Source organism: Streptopelia decaocto (assembly GCF_964273445.1).
Source record: "Streptopelia decaocto genome assembly, chromosome: Z".
Taxonomy (NCBI): domain Eukaryota; kingdom Metazoa; phylum Chordata; class Aves; order Columbiformes; family Columbidae; genus Streptopelia; species Streptopelia decaocto.
In genome coordinates, this window is record NC_138657.1 from 45,983,461 (window position 1) to 45,997,519 (window position 14,059).

At 41.6% G+C, this 14,059-nt stretch overlaps 1 long non-coding RNA gene across 2 annotated transcripts; it reads left to right on the forward strand.

Moving 5' to 3' along the window:
• Positions 1–52: 52 nt before the first annotated feature.
• LOC309451265 lies at positions 53–11,543 on the forward strand. 2 transcript variants are annotated; one of them, XR_014186220.1, is made up of 3 exons: positions 53–163; positions 1,234–1,397; positions 10,942–11,543. It is a non-coding gene; the product is annotated as an uncharacterized lncRNA (long non-coding RNA). The 2 variants fall into 2 exon arrangements; XR_014186221.1 differs by lacking the exon at positions 10,942–11,543 and adding an exon at positions 1,504–1,644.
• Positions 11,544–14,059: the final 2,516 nt, after the last annotated feature.

The window sequence follows — 14,059 nt, forward strand, 5'->3', positions numbered from 1 at the left end:
TGCCGCCCCGCACGCGCGGGGCCCGGCGCCCCTCCCGCAGCAGCGCGGCGCGGGCCTGGGCGGCGGCCAGGCGCGGAGCGGGGCCAAGGGCCTGCACAGCGGCGGCGCCCGGCCAGCGGCGCGGAGCGGCGCGGAGGGGCGGGGGAGCGAGCAGCCACATACTGTAATAATAACCCTGCAGCGGCGCAAAGGGCATCTGAGGAGAAGGGGAGGGAGGGAGAGGGAGGCAGTCGCCCGTCGCTTCCCCTCGGTTGCGCCTGTCTGGGAGAGAAGAAAACGGTGGGCGGGGAGGAGGGGGCGCCGGGGCGGCCACTGTCTCCCGGCTGGGAGGGCAGGCATGGAGCGAGCAGTCCCCGGCTGGCTCTTCTGGCGACCTGCTCGCATGCCGGGGGGGCGGCGAGTCGCCGCCCCAACCAGGGGAGCGCGGCGGAACCCGGGAGAGAGCACGGGGCAGCCCGCCGCCAGCCGGACGTGCGGGACTCGCGTGGTAGAGTGAGCGGAGGGCGGCCGGTCGCCGCGGACCCGCAGGTGCAGCCGGACCACGCCGCAGAGCCGGCGCAGCCACCGCCTGTGGTGCGGAGACAGTGCGTGGAGGGAGTCCGGGCGCGTCCCGCAGTGCAAGGCACACACAGGCGCTGCAAGGGCACCCGCACGGCGGGCAGAGACACGGCACAGCGGCGGCTGCCGAGGATGTGTGCAGGGTCAGGTACAGCCCGGCGGTGGGGGTCCCATGAGTTTTGCAAAAGCCGTGTCAGTTCGTACGTTATCAGTGGCCCCAGTTCTCAGCGTAGGGGCACAGGGCGAGGGACAGAAACAGCCAAGTGAACTGCAATGTCGTGACACAGAGCACTACATGAAGGCCCCCGCCACATAGGCTCCAGAGGAAATGGAGCAATGTAGACACAGCACATTGATGAAAAGTGACAGGGACAGCATGGTGCTGTACAGTGTCTCTCTCTAAAATGTTATTCAAGGATGTATGGCCAAAATATAGAGAAACAAGTGGTAAGAAGATTCTCTGTTACCCTGCAGCATGTGTAGTTACCTTCCTCAAGGTTAAAATGTCTGAGGCAAAGGGGGTTAAAATGGTGGGAAATCATACATGCTGCAGGCTAAAAGAAGATTAAGTCTTCTCTATTAGGCCTAGGCTTTGAGCAACTAAACTTGTTTTTCAAATGCACTTTTATTTTAACCCCCATGAAACTCCTTTTTATTTTTTTTTTGTCCACACAGGGTTTCCATTTGTTGAGTGGAATCAGCTTGCCATCATGTCTCTGCATCTTCCTGACCAGCTACTGCATCTTGGAATGCTTTGCAAGCCTGCCAGTCTAAGGAAAATTTGGCAGCTGGAAGGGAGAAATATGAGGTGTAAGCAGCCCCTGATATTTAAACCCCTGGTAAGCTATGGTCGTAGTTCTGACTTTAGCACACTAGGATCAGATCTTCAGCCTCAGAAGTACATAGCTACTACTGCTGGTGTCCTCATGCCTGCCTCCTCCACAGGTTGTCACTGATCAACTGTTAGGACTGAAGCACATTAGAGGTTGTACATTTAAACTTTACCTTGAGATACTGAAGGATCACTGTTCTCATCTTTTACTGAATAACAAATACTAGCCCAGTGCAAGTAGCAGCCACTTCAGAGCACACACTCTGGTAAGAGCAATGGTGTCCTTTTGGCTTAGGTGCATCTTCTGACATGGGGGGTGCGTGTCCTAGCTGGTGAAGTGGCAGAAATTCAGCTCTTGTACGGATTTGACACGGGGGAATGAAGCTAGATACCAAAGACTTAACTGTTCATGGGTTGGGAACCTGGTGTTAATGAAGCCCCTAAGAAGCTGAAGAGGGCAATGCTGGCACCTGACACTAAGGGGATAGACAAGTTCTTTTAGGGATCCTCAGCAGAATGATGATGGCACTAAATTGTAGTTACAATTAAAGCTTTATATTCTTAACAGGATATTATGATTAGTATAGCACAAAATTCATTATTAGAATGGCACAAGGTTTCTACAAGCAGAATCAACATAGTACAACCCATAAGTAGTATAATACAGAATTTATAATACAACTTAACTCATAATTTCTAATCACCTGGTCCCTCTGCAGACCAGGTCAGATCTTAATACATGGTTCGCTGTAGCAGTATAACAATCATTATCTAGACTTAAAAATGATACAAAAGAATACAAGTTGCTCAGTCCTTAGAGGAAGCAGATGGTGTGATGGGGGTGTCCCTGGCCACAGTGGGTCCTGGGTCTAACTCTCCAGCAGCAGCTTCGGTCTGAGTTCCCCACTTAGGACTCCTAACTGCGTGATTTTATGGACAATGCCCTGGGTGCCGTTACGCTTCCCTGTTCTGTGGTGAGGCCATCACCAGCACCATATTGGCTGGGTGGCTGGGACCTTCAAGGAGTAATGGGCTGGGCGCCCAGGAACCTTGAGGCCAGCAGATGGGGGAAGAACAAAACTGTTTGGTTTGTTTGTTTGGTTCACAGGGCCTTCAGGGCCTGATAATGAGGGAATGAATACATGACCCCTTTGACCACAGAGGATGGCTGCTTGCCTTACAAAATGGTGTTAGTATTCTTACCATACTACCGGGGACTGGGAGCAGGGAGTACCGGTCACAAATGCTGAAGTGGACTGGACATGCCAAATGTAGTGTAAAGCATGTTGAATGTTACGTGGCATTTCCTGAAACGCTGTGGGGAAGAAAGGATTTTGCTCCTAGCTAAAGCTGTGATATCTTTCTCCCCTGCTGCCTCAAAACCTTGTGTGCCCAGCTTCTGCAGTCCTTTCTCCATAGGTACCTCTTCCCTCCTCACACTCCATTTGATAACGTACCTACACCCTGAAGTTCCTACTGGAACGAACAAGAATTGTTGTAGATGGATGTGAACCTCCATTTGAGCCTTTAAAGCCTTCATTTTCTTCCCAGTGGCTTGGTTTCTTATCCCAGGTAAGCAACCTGGTTTGCTGTCCAGTTTGTGCTTTACTGTATCTGAAAAGTCCCACATGTTTGTTGGCTGTGACAAACTAAGTTGCTAGGATCTGCTCAAAGTCTGCACTGTTTAGTTTGGCTGCAGTGTCTTGAATTTCCTTTCTCTTAGCCAGCTTCCATTAGCAGCTCTGTCAGAAACCAGGAAACTAAGGTTTAGCTGGTAACAGGAACAAGAGGGTAAAAGCCTGCATGGGAGAGGAGAATGAAGCAGCAGAAGGAGGCAGCCTGACCCCACTGTGGGCCAGGAGAGGTTCTGCCACTCGTGGTTCTGGAAATGTAATTACACATGCAAGGTCTGCGAGACAAAAGCCTAATATGGAGGATGTTGACCCCAAACAATGAGGTGGAAGCCAATAACGGTTAAGAATCAATTCAAGCAAACTGATAAGACTGAACTGAAAATATCTTCGAAAACACTTGGCTGAAATTATTTGTCAAGAAATGCATGAGAAGAACTAAAATTTTTGATCATATCTTTGTTAACAAGGTAAAGAGCATTAGGATGCTGAAAAACATCAATGGGTAACCCACCTATTAGGTAAAAATATTGCCTTTTCTAAAGTGATACATGGTGAGCAAGTGGAAATCTTCTTGCTTCTTGAGGTGGGACATTCAGCCTCACTGTGAGTCCAGTGCCAGCCTTCCCCCTTTTAGTCTCTAATCACTCATATAAAACTTCATTATTACAAATGTGGCATTCAGGTAAACTGTCCTGCTGTCTTCAGGAAAATAGGTTTAACCTCAAGCTTGATTTTTGTACCCTGTGGTTACCTAAACCAGTCTGATTTTATTCTGTGGTCAATTATAGCTAGGGAGGGAAAGTTTTTTCCTTTTGCTACCTCTTACCTGTGACCATTTCCTTTTATTCTTTTTCTCTTTATTTCTTTCTCTGGCCTGACTTATAAGCCCTAAAATTGATAAAGCCCTGACATACAAAGCATTATGATTATACTAATAGCTTAAAATGGGCTTGCAAAGCAGACAGAGCAGAACAGGCTCTTATGGCTGAGGAGGAGGTAAAAGTAGCAGAAGTTACAAAGATTTAATAAATCAGCAGCTGGGAAACTCCATAGCTTGCAATGAATAGCCATAAAATAGTCACTGGAGAATCACTCTGGAGTTGTCCTTCCCTGTTCTGATAGGGAGCAGAGAAGCTGTGTCCTCCACTGCAGGCCACAATTGCCACTCATCTTCTCCCATGCATTCTTCAGCTATCCAATTCCAACATTGTGCACAACACATGAAATTAACATGACTCTGGTCTGGAAATGGGTCGGATTCAAGCATGGCAGAGGTAGTGGGATGAGCTGCACCCTCATGTAATGAATCACTTGTGGATTGCCTGGAGCACCTGAAATAAGAAGGTACATGAGATGCCAGGTGAAGCTGATGGTTTAGCAACTGCAGCCAGGTTGTGCACACAACTTATTGTAAAAACATCCAAAACTCCAAATGTGGTTCCATTTGTTTGTAGCTTTTATGAATATGCAGCTTCCACTAATAATAGCTGCACCACTGCAGCACTGTCGTGGATATATCGTAAAAGCACCACATAGCACTAAAAAGAAGCTCACCGTAAGGGCATAAAGATAGAGCATATAATGACAGCTTTCCTTTCTTGCCCGTTCTTCTGCCTCTTGCACTTTTCCTACTCTTAAGTTCTATTCATCAATAAATTAATTTGAGGAAGAAAGTAGGTAATTGCATTTCTACAGAAAAAAACTTCAACGGATTTTCATAGCCATAAAGGGGGCAATGTAGATTATAAACTAGCTATCAGAAATATGTATGATGTTTCTGCAGCAACTATTAATAGATAGAAGTTAAAGGGGAAGAGTATCCACTAACTGACTTTTTAAGAAGACATAGACTTTGGACTCTATTTCCAGTTTAGTTTTCTGGGTGCTGGATTCAGAAGGTTTCATTTTCCTGCTTATCTCTAAGTCTGTAAGAGTTTTGTTTTCATTTATTTTTATTGCCAAACAAAATGAGCTATGCATAAATAAGTGATGAAACTGAGTTATTTGGAAGATTTCCAGTTAAGATTAGTTTGTCATTAAATAAACCAAATGTTAAGGATTTTTTACTAGTGCTCCGACAGAGGACAGCTTGGATGGAAGAACTACACGTCAACTGCTATATGAACATGTTAACTTTTAACAAACTGAAGTTCCTCATGCTTCCAGAATGGATTATTCTTTCACCTGTTGCAGTTCCTCTGCAATAATAACTGACACTGAACACTTGACAGGAAGATGTAGAATATTCAGACTCCTTCAAAAATACACCAAAGGAAGGAAAATCATGGTGAGGCCTATACAGTTAGATCAGTCAATGGAGCTATCTACATGTGTACAGTCAAGGACTCTGCTGAGGTTAAGTAAGCCAAAGTGAAATTCTAGATCCACTAAAGTTAGTAGGCATTTTTCTATGGACTGGGATAAAGTGTTTTTTTCCATTAGACCAGGCAAATAATTTGAGAATGTTGTAGAAGAAAAAGCAGTATGATTTGACCATCATTTTTGGCTCCATCAAGAAAAAAAAAACAGTGTAAAAATGGAGAAAATTTCAGCCTTGAGACATGGTGAAGTGAGCAGAGCTCTAAAAGCAACAGTAAGTGGTAAATAGCGCTGCTATAGAAGGGGAGAAAAAGATACTGGTACTGACTGTGTTCATTTCTTTTCAGTCAATAGCAATTCATGATTTCCATCTTTGCAGTCATGTACTTGGAAAGCGGTATTCACAGTACCAGTATAGGCCTAAGAGTTCAGGCAAAGTCCTACTTTGCACTTGCAGCGCAAGTGGCTTTCTTGCCTGGTACTCTTCCTCTGTGTATGCTCTTCCTGGATCCTAATTCAAGGGTGCTGCTTTGAAACAGACTGCCTCTGTGATTTGGTTAACTCCAGCAAGCCCTAGTCAGGTTTAAATTATAGCAGTTATCTAAGTGGCTCTTATAAATTGTGGCTATTTGTGCTATATGAAAAAAAAAAAAAGTCTCATATCTCCTGCCTGACAAGTCCATTGATTGTTAGCTAATTCTTATGTTTGAGTAAAGCAGAATAATGATTCACAATTCTCATAGGTTTTAGAGGAAATTAGGTTTTCTATTGTAGAGTCTGACCCAAAATGCAAAAATGGACTATTATCTCAATGAGTGGATCATGTAACAAACTTGTTGGTCTGTCTCATTATCTTTCAGAGCCACATGCATTTTACTTCTGGGACACTTTGATTCATTTGTTACCAGCTCTATTTATACAAATATTTGCACCAAGTACTAAACCTTGATAGATCAAAAGATGCATTCATGAACAGTGAATTAAATTTTTAAGAAACTTTGGATGCTAACCAAGATTTGGATGACTAAATCTTTAGAATTTGGCTTGACCTTGACTTTGTGTTCTCCTTCAGTTGTGCAGCTGTTTTGCCAAAATATTCAAGGCAATATCTGCATGTAGGGAACACAGAATCTCCTGAATTCTAAAGAGGACCCTTACGTGTGGTCACTCTCAAGCATATGGCTTGCTTTGTTTTATGACATTGCCATCTTTGTGTTGGAGACACCATTAATCAAAGTTCTGTGGAGTGTGATGTATGTACTTTATTGCCTAATTTTCTTGTAAGGAAATTATGATAAATTACTTGAATATGACAGAAATATTCAGGAACTTGGAAAATAATTTACAGTTTGTGTTTGATTCATTGCAAACTCAGGTGCTTTAATGTGAAAACAGTGGCAAAACATGTAATTCTGACTAAGAGTAGCTAGAAAGTGCTAATTCTTCCAACTGGGATAAAAAATTAGCACATTCTCCATGGAGAGAGAGACCATGAGCAGACAGGAGAGACAGCAGAGAAAGTCTTACACATTATCAAACTTCAGAAGAAAGTTAAAATGCAAATCACAGGATATGTTGTTGAAAGATAGGCAACCAAATCACATCCAAAACAGATAGCAGTTTGGACAGTATATGTGTGTACTTTGCTCAAACCACTGAGACCTTTCCTAACTTACACTGACGCGCTGTGAATGTTATTCTGATATGTATACTTGTGATGTTGTCGTACTTGCATTGTTTGAAACATGAGTTGAAGCCTAACTCCATGACTCTCACTTCTGAAGTAGCATTTATTCAGACCAGTGGTTTCACAGAAGATAATGTGTTAAATATTGTTGAGGTAATGGTTCAAGAGATGAGCCTTTCTATTCAAGTCAATTAAATAAACACAGTATGCTTAATTTAAATTCATGAGTATTTATTTAATTAAAATTGGAATCTATAGTCTTCCTGTTAAGGGCCATGCATTCAATTATTTTCAGCAATTTACTGAGAACCTGCAAGATTACCTGAGTCAACACTTGATGAGTTTAAGTCCAACTGAAGTTTAGCTATAAAGCTGAGTTTAAGATTAATTTAACTGGAATGCAAGAACACATGTTGCTAGTTCACCAATTCCTGAAAAGCAGGATTAAAAGACAGGAGTTTGATTTGTATCCTTTCTGTCAGCTTATTTTCAAATGTCTGGATTGTTTTGTTGTTTGTTTGTTTGTTTTTTTCTCATTACAACATGAGTAAATACATTGAATTGAGGAAATTTCATTCTAGATTAAGTACAAAAACACTCAGGTTCATCACTGCCAATCATACTGACAGTTTTGACAATCTGGGCACACTGTGTTACAACAGCAGCATTGTGATTATATTAGAAAACAAATATCCCTGAATTTTCTGCATCCAGACCTGGAAAACAGACTCTATAAAAGTAATCATCAAATGGAACACAGTTTGGGTCAGACACAAACATAAATATTTGTGTTTGGGGAATATATAAAGGGAAATAATCAGCCAATGTACCCAACCCTACCTAGGGAATAAGTGAAATTGCTACAGTTCAGGGACCCCTTAATGCTGTGTTATAGGCCGTAACATGTCCTTTGGAGTGTTTCAGGACTTGTATCAAGAAAATGTGAAGCTGTGGAAGTGATGGGTGTGGAATTAGTTACATTTTTTGGCTAGTTTCATAGGCTTAAAACCAAAAATTAAAATTCCCTGTAACCATAATGAGTTATAACTTTCTCACTACAGAAAGAGATGGTCAGAACCTGTTTGCCTCACAGTTCTCCTTTTTTCATTTTTTTCAAAGCCTTGCACTATGCTTTCTATCACAAACTGTATCATCCTTACTTTTTGCCTCTTTCAAATGCCTGCAGGGCATATCTGGAACTTCACTTAAAGCCATGTTGTTTTACTCAGCAGGAAAGAGTCACAACTCCATTCACCAACAACACATCTCCCATTCATCTTGAAGAGAGTAAGCTTCAGTCCATTATCCTTCATCTAATAATTCTCTCTTTTTCCTGGTATTTCTCATAATAGTCACCAAAGAACGAGACACTAAAAGATGAAAGTTAGAAGAAAAAGTTCAAAGATCTCTTTTAAATTGATGAACAGAGCTGCTTCCTTAAAGACACTTGTGTGTCTGTGTGTGTGTGTTCTCAGAAGTCACTCTTTCTATTTTGCCACTTTGATGAAGCCCAGGATTCAGCAAACCCAGCATGTCATAAAAAGAAATTATGCATTTTTAAGAAGAAAAAAACCCTAATGACAGAATCATTTTCAAGGATAATCATGATTAGTCCTTCTTAAAACTAGTGTTTCTTCCTCTTGAACAGCTGCAACTGAAGTATTTAAACCATGTGCAGGGGATGGAGGACTGAGGGCAGAGTGTCATTGTATAGTTTGGAAGCTGCATGTTACAATCCAGAGTGTAGTCACCTCTGCAGATGGCAATAGTTACTTGCTATTAATAAGTCAATGCATTTCCAGTGACTTTTAGTGGAAACTTTCTTGGTTTCTGTCTGGTACTACTTAAAAAGAGCTTTATTCATTATCATCCTTTTGGTGTTGTGTTTTTTTAACTCAGCAGCTGTACTCCACCATCTGTTCTACAAGCAGATCTGAACTTTGATGAGTGCTCAAAGCTAAGTAGTTATCGCTATTAAAAAATTACACAGCTGAGGGGAATTTCCACCTTAAAAAAAACCCAAACAAACAAACAAAAAAGCCACCTTTATGAAAAAGTTTAGGATGGAAATGAAACAGGACAACCTCAGAAGTGTGGAATAATATTTGACAAGCAGTTGGAAAGTTTCAAGTTAAATGTTGGATGTTAATGATATTCCTTCCTCTGGACCCACTCAGTTATTCATACATAGCATCTCTGACGAGTGTTCTGTCTTTCTGAACACTCCATGTTCACATCACGCAGTTTGTATCATTTGCAAAAATGTGTACTTTCAGAGCAGAACCGTCTCCAGCAGCAATAGGAGAGGGTTCCAGAATCTTAAGTTATTATGAGTGGTATTTTTATGAAGAACTAGTAAGAAACATATTTGAAAACTGTAAGCCCTTAAAATAGCCAAGCAAACAAAAACAAACAAAAAAAAAACCCCAAACTTTAAAAATACTAGACTTTATCCCAAATGAAAAACGTACTTCCTTTCAAAGTCCTAAATCTCAAAACCACTTTGCCAAATGCATTTCCATCCATGTATCTTGGGTTGGCAATTGCAAATGAGAAGCAAGAACAAGGGAGTTTTTTAAAAGATGGTGTAGTCAGCATCAGGCTTGTTATGAAAAATAATTACTAATCTTTGCTAAGATGTTGACTGCAGAATTTTCAGTCCAGCTGTGGGCTCCATGAAGCTGTGCTTCAGTTCTGTGGTTTTGTAAATGGCTAGTTTTAATCATAATTTATGTTTTAAAAAGCAAAGACAGAGCCGTAGAGACACAAGCTGGCAATTAAGAGTGGAAATTTTCATTGTGGATTTTCCTGTGGTGCCAAAGGCCCTCTCTTGCTTGCTGTGGTGCTGCTGAAGGGGACACAGGCAGCACACAGGGATTTGAAGCAGTGGAGGACTGTCAGAGGCAATAGGCATGGCTGGCACCAGCTTCTCCTTGAAGGACTATGCTGAGCAGGACAAGCTCCTCTGCTATGAGGCCAACATGGAACCTGCCGATTAGACTGAAAAGCAATTTCTCAAGTCAAGTAACCAGTGGAGACAACAATGGGAAGATCTGAAGTTGTATACCTACAAAGTGACTTGATTCATAAAGACGATTAACATATACCATCCTTCTTCACTTCACTAAAATCTAAGGGTTTTTTTTCTATCTTTGAAAACTGGTGCATATCTTGACCCATTTGTGCCTGATGGAGGATTTAAGATCCTTATTCTAATTAACAGTTGGGTACTTGATGCATTTCTAAAGCAGATGTGAGTGACACTCACTTCAAGGTCTATTTACACTGTTAGAGAGGTAAACTGTAACTTGATATAGTCATTTGACTGAAACTACAAGTTTGACTGATAGAGCAAATAAAGTTGATGCGATGTTTTCTGTCTGGCATTTGACTTGGCACTCATAATGTTTTGATTAAAAAGTGAGATAAATTCAAAATCCCCATGGCCTGGATGAAACCCCAGCTAATCACTGGCAATCAAAATGTAGTTGTTCACAAATAAGTGGGTATGTACTGAAAGATGATGTGGGCATTGGCCTTTTACTGCTCTGCTTAACATGGATCAGAGATTTTCTATGTTAAAGCTAGAACTGCTGCTTTAAAGGTTGCAAGGAGTGGTCCATAATGCAGAGGAAGCATCAGCCAAGCAGAGTGATTAGTCCTGCACCTCATAATTCTGCAATGTCATAGCTCTAGTTGACAAAAAGATACAGAATTAAGCCACTTCAGTGACAGTCATTGCTCTCTCTGAACCTTAGCCAGGAGAGTCTCAAGGAAGATGCTGTCATCCAAGAACCTGGGGGGTATTCTTTCTAGGTATAGTATGAGCTGATGTAAGAGACTTCACCTCAGAGGACTCAGGTACTGACAGGCTTTGATTACACAGACAAGCCCACTGTCTACTCTTACAGTGCCTGTTGGAAGCAAAAAACTTGCAGTAGAGCTGAGAAAGGTCACCATGCTTACCAGAACACAGCAAGTGTTGAAGGAAGGAGAAGGCATCTTTGCACTGGGCTGTCTTGTCATGTTGATGGGAGGAAATGCAAGGAAACCTGGAGGAGTGGGGAAAGAAGCACTGCTTGCCTCTCTTCATGTGACTGTTAAGGCCGCTCTCCCTTACAGCAGAGTGGCTAACCAAACCCAGTCCCAGCATCTGGCATGCAAGTTGCTCTTGTCCAGGAGTCTAGTTATGAATGTAAATGTGGCACTAATTCAGTCGAGTTCTATAACCTGTGTAATATAAAAGGTTTGCATGCTTGATTGTAATAGTCCTTTCTGCTGCTATTATATTCGTCTCTGTTAAATCAATCTTTGTATCGTTTTTGTTTTGTCCCTAGGGCACCAACTGATTTCATGCCCAACCATTTATTGATTTTAAGACCTTGGAATGCCAAATGTAATCTTGAAGAGTCCCCTTTATAACTTAATACTGAGCTAGCTACTTAGTGAAGACCCTGTCATATCTTTTTTTTTGTTATTTGCTGAATTTTGTTTGTTACCTTTCTAAAATCTGACCTCCAGCTGTCAAAAAACAAAAAAAAAATTTATCTCATGTGATGTTCATTGACACTACAATGTGGAAGTATCAGAAACAATATGAAGGTTAAGATGTTAATATCCTACTAGAAAGAAGTTCATGTATTTATTTCTTAAAAAAAAAAAAAAAAAAAAAAAAAAAGTAGTGCTCTTCGTTTTTCTCTGTAATTGTATCAGTTTGTTGTAAGGGTGCAGTTCTGGCATTATGCTTGTGCTCTACTGTAGTAATGTCAGTGACAAAACTGAAATGACCCTCAGAGCACCATGTTTTGCCTTGTGTTGTTTAACAGTGCATTTCATTATTTTCTTCAAAGAAAGAATGTGGTAACTGAACTCACTGCTGAAATACTTTGAAAAGTATTTCAAATTAATCAAATTGATCTTTTGATAAAGCACTGACACAGTAGAGTTGAATCTGAAGAACTTTGGCTCAGTGCCTTTACTGGGGTAAAGAATGGCTAGTGGCTGCTAAAGTGAATAGGAAAAGCTGAAGTTTGAAGGGTTACATTCAGTCACATGTAGTTGTAGTTCCACATAATATTAAATTGGTCTGTAATATTATAATGTTTAACATTTTCATTAATGATCTGGATGAGGGGGCAGAGTGCACCCTCAGCAAATTTGCAGATGACACCAAACCAGGAGGAGAGTCTGATACACCAGAGGGTTGTGCTACCATTCAGAGGGACCTGGACGGGCTGGAGAAATGGGCCGACAGGAACCTCATGCAGTTCAACAAGGGGAAGTGCAAAGTCCTGCACCTGGGGAGGAACAACCCCAGGCACCAGTACAGGCTTGGGGCTGCCCAGCTGGAAAGCAAGTGGGAAGAACAGAATTTGGTTCCAAGTTGAACATGAGCCAGCAATGTGCCCTTGCAGCAAAGGCCAGTGGTGTCCTGGGCTTCTTTAAGGGGACTGTTGCCAGCAGGTTAGGGGAGGTGATGGTTCTGCTCTATTCAGCACTGGTGAGGCCGCACCTGCAGTGCTGTGTCCAGTGCTGGGATCACCCATACAAGACAGACAAGGACATACTGGCGAGAGTCCAGCAAAGGGCCAGCAGGATGATGAAGGGACTGAAGCATCTCTTCTATGACAAAAAACTGAGAGAGCTGGGATTGTTCAGAAAAGAAGGCTCAGGGGGATCTTATTGACATATATAAACACCTAAAGAGAGGGTGCAAAGAGGCCAGAGCCCGTCTCTTTTCAGTAGTGCCCAGTGACAGGACGAGAGACAATAGGCACACACTGCAACACAGGAGGTTCCCTCTGAGAATGAGGAAACAGTTGTTCACTGTGAGGGTGACTGAGCACTGGCACAGGTTGCCCAAGGAGGCTGTGGCGTGTCCATCCTCGGAGATATCTCTTCTGTGATTCCGTGGTACAGCGCACCAAGACAGGATGCAAAGATGACGTTTAAGAGTGCTACTGAATATTGTGAATTGTTTTGATCCCTTTTATATGATTGAAGTGTTATCTGTTAATATAATTGGATAGTTTTCTATCTCACCTGAAAACTGATGTAGATACAGACTCCATTTATCAGTGTGATGTCTGGCACTTCTGATTTGATACAAGTCTGCAAATCAATACAGATTGATAAGAATGTACAAGTATCCCTTTGCTTGACCTATGAGAAATTAATTGTTCATTTGTATTTGATCATGTTTGTATCTAAGGCTAAAGTGCCACGTTTTAAAGCAAATTTTGTGCTCCTGGAAGAAAAGAGGAACTTTGAATGGCAAGGAAGTGAAGAGAAAGAAGGAAGAAAAAAATCAACCAAGCAGTGAATCCCAGTATTTAGCCATAGGTTATGGATGTCTTTAGTAGATTACTGTTCTTGAATCTAGCCAGACTATCATCTGGCTAACAGTTAACAACTGTGTGTGAAAGACTTGGTGGATCTGCTTAATTCATAATTATTATCATTTCACTCAAACCTTGCAATGAGAAGTAACTGGCATTCTCAATTCCTGACACAGTTGGAAGGTGGTGGACTAAAAAGCAATGCAGAAAAATGGAGAAGGTCCCTTCAGGCCAGTGCTGTGACACTCCATCAGCCGGATGGATGAACACACAACCATGTGCCTTTTGTTTTTGTCTTGCCTTTCATAATGTCGTTGTCCTCTTCTGTTACTCCACTATGCATCATGAAACATTGTATTATCAGAGTAAAGGCATTGTTTCCAAACTTTAAGTTAGAAAAGGATACATACTGTTGTATGTTTTCCTTCCACTTTTACTGCTATATATATTTATTATTATTATTATTATTTATTTCTTTTTTTAAATAAGTGCTTTCCATCCCTGTTCAGATTCTGTTGCTTGATCCTGTGATGAAGTCATAATCCTGAATTTACATCATCACAGTGTATTGCCCTGAAAATGGCTAGTGGCAAAGTTCAGACTTTGTACTCCCACACAATAGCAATTTAAAGGTAGATTGTGTAGATCAAAATATCATTTTTTGTGTTTAACAACAATGCTTTCTCTGTTA